Raw genomic sequence first — 10,488 nt, 5'->3', positions numbered from 1 at the left:
TGAGGAGAAACCGTTCTGAATATTGGAAGAAATGGATAGAGTCACTCGCAGTAAGGTAATTAAATTTTATAAGGTACAGTGGGAGCATCACACTGAGGAAGATGCAACCTGGAAAAGAGAATACTTTTTGAGAACGTCTTATCCAGAACTGTTTTCCCAAGCAACCGAATCTCGGGGACAAGATTCATCTTAAGTGGGGGAGGTTTGTGACACCCTGGTTTTTGCCATCATGATTTTCCTTTGCCTTCTTTTGCTTTTAAATGGATTTTGAGTTAATTCATTTGGACTTAGCACTTGGGCATTGTTTTGATTTTCACCCAAGTGACTTCCCTCACCTCTCACAACCTCTCTTCACCTCTCATTCATCACCACATTGCTTTGGAAAAAATTTCTTCTAAGCAAAATATTCATTTTCACCCTGAAAATGGAGTATTTTCACTTTCACTCCAAAGCAACCCCTCTGTTTCTTGCCCACAAAAATCTGAGAAAATTCACACACACCCTTTGGACAGTGCCTCGTCACCCTATGCAAAAATATCAAGTGTTCATGTAGCCCAATTTTGCTAGGGAAATTCATTTGCATTCTGACCAGGGAATGCAGTTTGTACAGCAAGTGCATTATTCCTTGATCTTTTGGAGCTGAATTTTCTTGAGCATCATTACCTTAGTAACACAATACTAAACCCCAATGCTCAGCTCCTAACTCTTCCTGGTTTGATCACAAATTAAGCCACAAGTTTCTGTCCAGAAACTTTCAGTAAGTGATGTGATCAACTCCCTCATCCTGGTAGTGTGTTCACTCCTTTCCTAGCCTAAACTACGCACGGGCGACAGCCTAGACAAGGTTTGGTATCACCTGGGCATCACGATGGCACAGTGCGTGTGGTGACCGCGTGAGGACATAGGCTCTAGCACGCAGTCGACGCGCTCTGCGCTATGCCCGAGCCTCTGTTGAGCTCGTGCTCGTCTCAGCGTCAAGCCCAGCTTGCCGCACCATGCCACCAGCCTCGCTTCACCACCCCAGCACCCTCGATGCCACTCGCTGACGCCGGAGCCGCCGCAGCGATCATGTGCACCCCGCGCCAGAGGAGCACAGTGCCCCCATGCTCAAGTCAGGCCCTCCTGTCCGTCCTGGGCTCGTCCCCGAGCTCAAGTAGTGGCCGTGTGAGCCCTTGAGCTCTCTCCCCTCTCACTGACGCCCCTCGTCACCGTGCGCCACTTCCAGAGACTCTGGCAAGCTCTCGACCCCCGCCTTGGCCACGCCTATAAATAGACCACTCATGAGCTCATTTCTCCTCACCTCTCCACCCGCTCAACCTCCACGACACCGTAGGAAGCCGCAGCCCCGCCGGGTAGGCCTCTGGCCGCCATCCCCGACCCGAGATCACCAGCGATCCCCTTTCTCTACCCCCTTCCACTCTAGTGCCTCTTGAGCTCGACCGACTGCGTGGGCGTGTTCCTGGTGTTCCACTGGTGCTAGCTGGTGCCTCTAGAGCCACTGGAGCGACCTCACGACACCCGCATCTTCTTCCCTGATGAGCTCCGCCCACTGCAGCCGCTGGAGACGCCCTCGCCGACCTTGTCCGTCCACCCCTCGCCGTGTTTCGGATACGTGCGTGTTCGCCATAGCCTTGCGCATCTCCCTATCCCTTCCATGGAGGCCGCCGACCTCTCCTTGCCGGAGAAACGCTGGCGATGCACCGCCCCTCCTCTGTTTCCCCTCTCTCTCTCTCTCTCTCTCTCTGAAAAACCTGATGCATGGGGCCCACTGTCAGCCTCTCCACTCACACCGGAAGCTGTACGAGTGGAGGCGTATTCGCTAGAATACGCCATCGACGTCACCCCCTGGTTTTCTTTTTATTAAATCATTTTGACTAGAAACTTTGACCAGCTCTATCTCCTAATCTACAAGTCCAAATGAGTTCATTCTTTTTGCATTAGTTTTGTATTGAAATATTCTAGTAGAACACCAAAATTGGGTTTTTTCCTTGCTGTCTACAATTTCTGGTGAATTTCGTAAGGGTTCTTGATATTTTTCTTTTGCTATTTTCAATTATTTTCAAAAGGAGAAACTTGCCTTGAGGAGAACCAGGAGGAGTGTGACCCTCCTCGGTGCTAAGGAAAGCCACACAAATATTTGCACGGTGTCATTTCAATAAATATGACTTTCCAACTTGAATATGATTTATTTCATGCATTTAAATCATTTAAATAATATTGCTTATGTTAGTTCATTTGTTATGCTTGACTTGCTTAGCTTGCTGTAGTACTTGAGTGCATGAACTAGTGTGATGCAGTAGTATGATTTTGATAGCATGACTATGGTTTGGTTATGATTGGTATTATTTTCATAAATGATTTATCATTTTCACCATGCTAATGTCATAACTAAAAATGATTGGTTTAAAACCAGTGAGTTTAAACCAGTGCCTCTAAAGTGATTAATAATGCATGCAGAATGATTCTATGATGTTGATCCATTTCATCTTAGTGCTATGTGAATATGGTTGTATGTCAGATATTTGCATGTTCATGGCATACTATGGCTCGAGTTCTTTTATTTCAAGTTAAACCTGATGATAATTCAACTTGAACATAATGTTGATCGAGTCATGGTGCCACCAAATCGAGCTTCCCAATGCAACCACATTTGCCTTTATGGGAAAGCCCTTATTCGGTCTGTTGTCATGCCTCTGGTCGGTTCCTCCAACTAGGGAAGGTTATGGGCGTGTGGTACCCTGGCCCGGTAAGCAGACATAACCTTGTGTGCCCGTTGTTTTTTATGGTACCTTATCCCCGTTTGGGACTGTTTAATTTTTGCCACGATGGTGGCCGTTGGATGTTACGGATTGGCATCGGGGCCACCCATGACTTAGCCCAGAGGGGAGTTGGTCGGAGTGGTCGGGAGAGTGTCATGACAATGGGTTGATTCGGTCGGAATGTCGTTGGTCCACCCAAATGGAAGTTTGAGGCCATGGATTCCGTGGTGTGGGTATAGTGTGCTAACCTCTGCAGAGTGTGTGTTAAATCGATCGACGCCACGTACTCGGTTATGGACCCAGTTCGTAGTAGGTCACACCATGGATCAACATAAATAATTTAATCTGGCACACCAAAGTTATATGGTTGGCACTGGTTATATTATTTTGGTATTGTCCGATATAGGTCGGATGGCTTGATGGCCGTCTTGTGCCTCCCAGCTGAAACTATTAAGAATCTTCCTTGAAGAGCCAGTGACCCTCAACAGAGTAGCCTGCCTCCGCCGTTTGTGGCTGCGAGAGCTCCGACCAAAACCCCGCTCCCCGCCCGATCGCAATGTCGTGGTTGCGCCGCCCCTGGCCAATCCACAAAGACTCGCCATCATCCAGATCCAGCAACAACAGTACCTTCAAGCCACACAAATCTAAGGTAGCCATATAAGCTACTTTTGCAGCAAACTTGCGCCCCCACACCCTTACGTTAGACACCAGCCAACTGGCAGCCTAGGAGCTCCGCCGCCTCGAGGGGTGCTGCTTCCCGTTGGGAATCGATTGGCCCGGAATAAAAATTCAGACAGCTGACGCCTAAATAAAGTGATTTGAGATGAGTGTACGACCTATCTTGGGGTCCGATGAAGTAGGAAACTCCACCTGCTGAGTCGCTGAGGCCGCGTGGTTGCGGTGGCTACCGGCGGTAGGAAAGCAGAGATGTCGCGATGGTCGATGGCTACGGGGAAGCATCTATCTTTGGTTGTTCGTAGTATGCCTTGTCTATTTCAGCTATTCACAGTGTGATGTTCTATATGTGCTAGTATGAAGTGTGCAGTTCAATTTCATCAATACCAATTTTAACAATAGCTTTATGAATGACTATATTTGGTTGATGTTAAGCATGTTGTACTCCCTTCGAATCTTTTTAGTTCGCATATAAGATTTGTCAAAAGTCAAGCCTCGTAAAGTTTGACCAACTTTATAGAAAAAATACCAACATTCACAATATGAAATGAATATCATTAGATGTGCCATGACTTAACTTTTCATATTGTATAACTTTAGCATGGTAGATGTTGATATTTTTCATATAAATAAGGTCAAACTTTATGAAGTTTGACTTCAGACAATTCTTATATGTAGAGTAAAAGGACCGCATGGAGTATTTAACATGCCTTTCCATTTGATTTAACAATGGCACTGTTTGGATACTCTAACATAGCTAGAGGTTAGACTTAGTTTCTAGCTCATGACATTTAAAAAGGAGAGAGAAATAGAGATTGGTGGAATAGTTGATTTTATTGCTCGAGCCTCGTGGGCATATATATAGGAGTACATGGTCTTCTTGGAGTACAAGTCAAGGTAGAATAAATCCTATGATATCCTACGTTTCCTAAATAACAATGATACTCAACAATGACTAACCCTAAACTAACTCTAGCCAAAGAGTTGTTTGGATGATAGGGTTAGATTGACAATAAATGCACTAGGAGAACTAGTCCCAATTAGCACCTCTTGGGTGGGAGAGTTGTTTTGGGTGGGTTAGAGGCAGCTAGCACAAACTAACCCTCATGTTTGGATACTTTAGGGATGTTTGAGAGCAAACTAGCTCAAACTAACTCTAACCCATGGATCCAAACATGGCCAATAACTAGTGTACTTGGACCTGCACAATACAAGTTTAAATGACTATGTTTGCTTGTTTTTAAATATTAGGCCTATTGCAGTTAATAACACACCTTTCCACTTCTTGTTTTTAAATATTTGGTTTTTAAAATTTGGTCTTGCACATGTAGGTCCTGATGTCAGAGGTTTTGACCCACTGTTTGACCCTTTTGCATATGGGGAAATGAGTTGTCCATGAATATCAATCAATTCAAGAAACTCAGAAAGATTGTTAGCATAAAGAAATTAGCGACAAAAACAACAAGATCTTTGTCTGCACAATGAAGAAGACATCAGTTCACTACATCATGGTACTAACTTGTATACCTTGTCTTTTTAATTCCTTTGCGCCATTTCAAATCTAGAGAAGATATTTATGCATATCCTTGTTTCCAGGCCTTTCCAAAGCAGTTCACTGATGATTACCTCTCAAACCACCTGTATGGTCAGGAGGCAAGGAAGGTATTCATACAACACCCATGGTTCAATATTGAAGTTTTCATGAAGAGAACGAAGGATGGATGGTCAATCATCCATAGGCACTAGCCTAAAGTTGCAAAGACCTTCAACATCAATGAAGGCTCAATATTCGCCTTCCGCTTTAGCAGTTTTCCAGATGAGATTCATCTGTCTATGTACTATTTATGATGCTAATTACCAATGGTAATAGATGTTGCATGTGAAACTTTGTGCTGGTGCAGTTGTGTAATGGGGTAGATGAGTGCTGAAGGTATATGATGTTGTACTCTGATGTATTTCAATTATAAAATCCTGCTTCCTTGCGAAAATGAAATATATTGTGTGCTTAATATTAAGTGTCAATTAGATGAATAAATGGATTATTAATAATAGGCCAATTGGCCTGCTAATTTGGTTTTTTCTCTTGCAAATGGTTATTGAGAAAACACCATGGGCGATGACCTCAGACAAGCACACAGTTTCTAGGAATAAAACGTGTTGGATCAATGAACAATAGCACACGACTTCTTGTTGAAAACTGTTTGCGTTATGCCACCATGCGCAAATGTTTACCACATAAAATGTGTGTGCGATTGACAACCTATGCCACAAAGTTTCTTCTAGGTGATGACCGACAAGTATATGGGATCTATCGTAGTCCTTCCGATAAGTAAGAGTGTCGAACCCAACGAGGAGCAGAAGGAAATGACAAGCGGTTTTCAGCAAGGTATTCTCTGCAAGCACTGAAATTATCGGTAACAGATAGTTGTGTGATAAGATAATTCGTAACGGGTAACAAGTAACAAAAGTAACTAAGGTGCAGCAAGGTGGCCCAATCCTTTTTGTAGAAAAGGACAAGCCTGGACGAACTCTTATATAAAGCAAAGAGCTCCCGAGGACACATGGGAATTGTTGTCAATTTAGTTTGCATCATGCTCATATGATTCACGCTCGTTACTTTGATAATTTGATATGTGGGTGGACCGGTGCTTGGTTGCTGCCTTTCCTTGGACAAACCGCCCACTTATGATTAACCCCTATCGCAAGCATCCACAACTAGAAAAGAAGAATTAAGATAAATCTAATCATAGCATGAAACATATGGATCCAAATCAGCCCCTTACGAAGCAACGCATAAACTAGGGTTTAAGCTTCTGTCACTCTAGCAACCCATCATCTACTTATTACTTCCCAATGCCTTCACCTAGGCCCAAATCATGGTGAAGTGTCATGTAGTGAATGTTCACATAACACCACTAGAGGAGAGGCAACATACATCTCATCAAAATATTGAACGAATTCCAAATTCACATGATTACTTATAACAAGACTTCTCCCATGTTCTCAGGAACAAACGTAACTACTCACGAAGCATATTCATGTTCATAATCAGAGGAGTATTAATTACAGTATGGACCTGAACATATGATATTCCACCCAATAAACCAACTAGCATCAACTACAAGGAGTAATCAACACTACTAGCAACCCACAGGTACCAATCTGAGGTTTTAAGACAAAGATCGGATACAAGAGATGTACTAGGTTTTGAGAGGAGATGGTTCTAGTGAAGATGTTAATGGAGATTGACCCCCTCTCCATGAGAGGATTGTTAGTGATGACGATTTCCCCCTCCCGGAGAGAAGTTTCCCTGGCAGAACAGCTCCGCCGGAGCCCTAGATTGGTCCTGCCCAAGTTCTGCCTCGAGACGGTGGTGCTTCATCCCGAAAGCTTCCTTCATATTTTTTTTAGGTCAAAACACGCCTTATAGCAGAAGATGGGCATCGGAGGCCTGCCAGGTGGCCCACAAGGCAGGGGGCACGCCAAGGGGGTAGGGCACCCCCCACCCTTGTGGATGGCTAGTGGGCCCCCTCCGATGCTTTCTTCGTCGAATATTTTTTATATGTTCCAAAATAATTCTCCGTGAAGTTTCAGGACTTTTGGAGTTGTACCGAATAGGTCTCTAATATTTTCTCCTTTTCTAGTCCAGAATTCCATCTGTCGGCATTCTCCCTCTTCATGTAAACCTTGTAAAATAAGAGAGAAAAGGCATAAGTATTGTGATATAATTTGTAATAAAAGCCAATAATGCAATAAATATCAATATAAAAGCATGATGCAGAATGGAAGTATCAACTCCCCCAAGCTTAGACCTCACTATCGTGGGAATCAGTCTGACAGTAAGAGTAGGGGGTACGTAGGCGGACGCAGTGTCCTAGCTATGGCGAGGTTGTACACATAGATTTACGAGTTCAGGCCCCTCTTAGAGGAGGTAATAGCCCTACACCTTGGTGCCGCGGAGGCTTGTCGACTGGATATGTGTGAAAGTTACAGGGGGTGCGAACCCTTGTGCCAGATGAGGGGTGGCTTATATAGAGTGCGTCAGGTCCCTCACAGCCCTCGGTTACACAGGGTTCAATGTGAGTTATGTCTAGAATGTTACTCTTAACGCCTGCTATTAATGATCTTTATGACGACGGAGTGATTGCCTGACCATTGCCATCCTGGGGTGACTTTAGGCCTTCTATACTCTGAGTGGATCTTCTGTATAGTAAAGTGAGTGTATCATGGTCGAGTGGAATCTTCCATCGAGTGGATCGTACCTCTGGGTGATTTCAGTCGGTATCTTGTGTTGAACCTTGTAAGCCTTGGACTCTAAGATAGTGCCCTTGGTAGGGTGTCTAGGTCAGGCGTAAGACCCTACCCTAGGTACAAGTCATTGTCATTAGCCCCCGAATGAATTGAGGACTGAGTGAAGAAGGGTTGAAGTTGGTTCCGACCTGATTCAATGCTCTGGAGACATTTCTTCAGGGGTCTGAGAACATGTTGGCACTTTAACTCTTCATCATTCACCTTGATCGATTCTTACCCATGGAATTTCCGAGTGAACTTTGCAGCATATCTTCGAGTAGATTGGAATGCATGCCTCCGATGCGATTGGCTGCTCTGTGGCTCCCGAATCTTGTGGGATTCGAAAATTTGGAGAACCGCGTGGGACAGGACGCGACGCAGTAAGGGGGTGAACAGATATGGACTTATCGATCTTCGCGCCCCTTTTTCACTACATGTCGGGCCAACGGCTGTTACGGGATGCGCCAGGATTGCACGGGTCCACCAGTCAGTCACTTGGATGTGAAGCCATTATAGGCGTTTCTGCCTAGGTGTTGCACTGTGCACTCCATTTGCATCTCTTTCTTTGAGATTCTCCGCCTTGTCTCCTCCAGCATTTCTCCCCTTCTCCCATTTCTCTCAAGCTCTGCCTCCATGGTGAAGGACAAGACGGTGGCCCTGGAGCGTGCAAAGAAGGCCATGACAAAGGGCAAGGAAATGACGAAGGGGTCCATGTCGCGGTCCACTCATCCGCCTGGCTGGATCCACGGAGATTGGATTCCCTCCACCATCACAATGGAGGATCTGGTGATTCTTGCCACCGACAGCCTGATCATGGTGGGATCATGGAGATTGCCAGAGGGGGAGCACGAGCCTCAGTCGTGGGAGGGTGAGTGCGTTCTCCTCACGATGCATGTTGATCGAGGTTTCTCCCTGCCTTCTCATCCGTGTATTCGAGCTTTCCTGAACTTCTTCGGTGCATGGATCCATCATTTCCCCTCAATACCATTGCTTATCTTGCCGCCTTCGTTTCCATGTGCGAAAACTTTCTGGGGTGTCATCTGCACTGGGTTTATTCAAGCACATCTTCACTTACCGATATCAGTTGGTGAAAAAAGCTCATCTGACTGATTAAAGGATGCATGTTATCTAGATGTGTGGGGGTTTAGGGATCCAGCTGAGGGTTAGGATCACCTTTCCTCCCATGACCTTTCTGGAATCAGTCAGGGGTGGTAGTCGACCTGGTTCTACTGCAAGGACATCCCAACTCTAGGATAGTCGACTGGTCTTCCTCCTTTCACTCTAGAGAGACTCCAAAACCCTCCTTCATTGATACTTTCTGCGGAGGAGAAGGGTGAGGTAGCGATTTTAGTCTACGTGGTTGTAGCATTGGTCTGGGGTGGAGTAACCGGCATGGATCTGCTTGAGGTGTTTCTCAGTCAATGCATCCAGCCTCTGCATGTTGGGGAACGTAGTAATTCAAAAAAATTCCTACGATCACGCAAGATCTATCTAGGTGATTCATAGAAACAAGACGAGAGAGTGTGTCCACATACCATCGTAGACCGAAAGCGGAAGCGTTTAGTAACGCGGTTGATATAGTCGAACGTCTTCATGATCCAACCGATCCAAGTACCAAACGTACAACACATCCATGTTCAGCACACGTGCAGCACAATGATGTCCCTCGAGCTCCTCATCCAGTAGAGGGTCGAGGGAGAGGTCCGTTAGCACGACGGCGTGGTAACGGTGTTGGCGATGTGATCTATAGAGGGCTTCGCCTAAGCACTATGACAATATGACCAAGGTGGTAAACTGTGGAGGGGGCACCGCACACGGCTAAGAAACAACTATTGTGCCTTTGGGGTGCCCCCTGGCCACGTATATAAAGGAGGGGGAGGAGGAGGCCAGTGGCCAAGGAGGGCGCACCAAGGGGGGAGTCCAACTAGGATTCCCAATCCTAGTTGGATTCCTATTCCTATTAGGGGGGAAAGAGAGAAGGAGAGGGAGAGGGAAAGGAAAGAGGGGGCCGCGCACCCTCCCCTTATTCCAATTCGGACTGCCTTGGGGGAGGGTGCATGCCACCTTGTGGCCTGCCCGCTCCTACTCCCTTATGGCCCATCAAGGCCCATAACTTCCTCGGGGAGTTCCGATAACCCCTCGGTTCCCCGATAAATATCCGAAACGTCTCGAAACCTTTCCAGTGTCCGAATGCCTTCGTCCAATATATCAATCTTTACCTCTTGACCACTACGAGACTCCTCGTCATGTCTGTGATCTCATCCGGGCCACCGAACAAACTTAAGTCACCAAAACACATAACTCATAATAAAAATCGTCATCGAACATTAAGCATGCGAACCCTACGGGTTCGAGAACTATGTAGACATGACCGAGACACATCTCCGGTCAATAACCAATAGCGGAACCTAGATGCTCATATTGGCTCCCACATATTCTATGAAGATCTTTATCGGTCAAACCGCATAACAACATACATTATTCCCTTTCTCATCAGTAAGTTACTTGCCCAACATTTGATCATCGATATTATCATACCTAGTTCAATCTCGTTACCGAAAAGTCTCTTTACTCGTTCCATAATGCATCATTCCATAACTAACTCATTAGTCACATTGCCTGCAAGGCTTATTGTCATGTGCATTACCGAGATGGCCCAGAGATACTTATCCGATACATGGAGTGACAAATCCTAATCTCGATCTATGCCAGCTCAACAAACACCATCCGAGACACCTGTAGAGCATCTTTATAATCACCCAGT

Source organism: Triticum urartu, chromosome 6 (genome assembly GCF_003073215.2).
Source record: "Triticum urartu cultivar G1812 chromosome 6, Tu2.1, whole genome shotgun sequence".
Lineage (NCBI taxonomy): Eukaryota > Viridiplantae > Streptophyta > Magnoliopsida > Poales > Poaceae > Triticum > Triticum urartu.
This window is presented reverse-complemented; position numbering follows the sequence as displayed.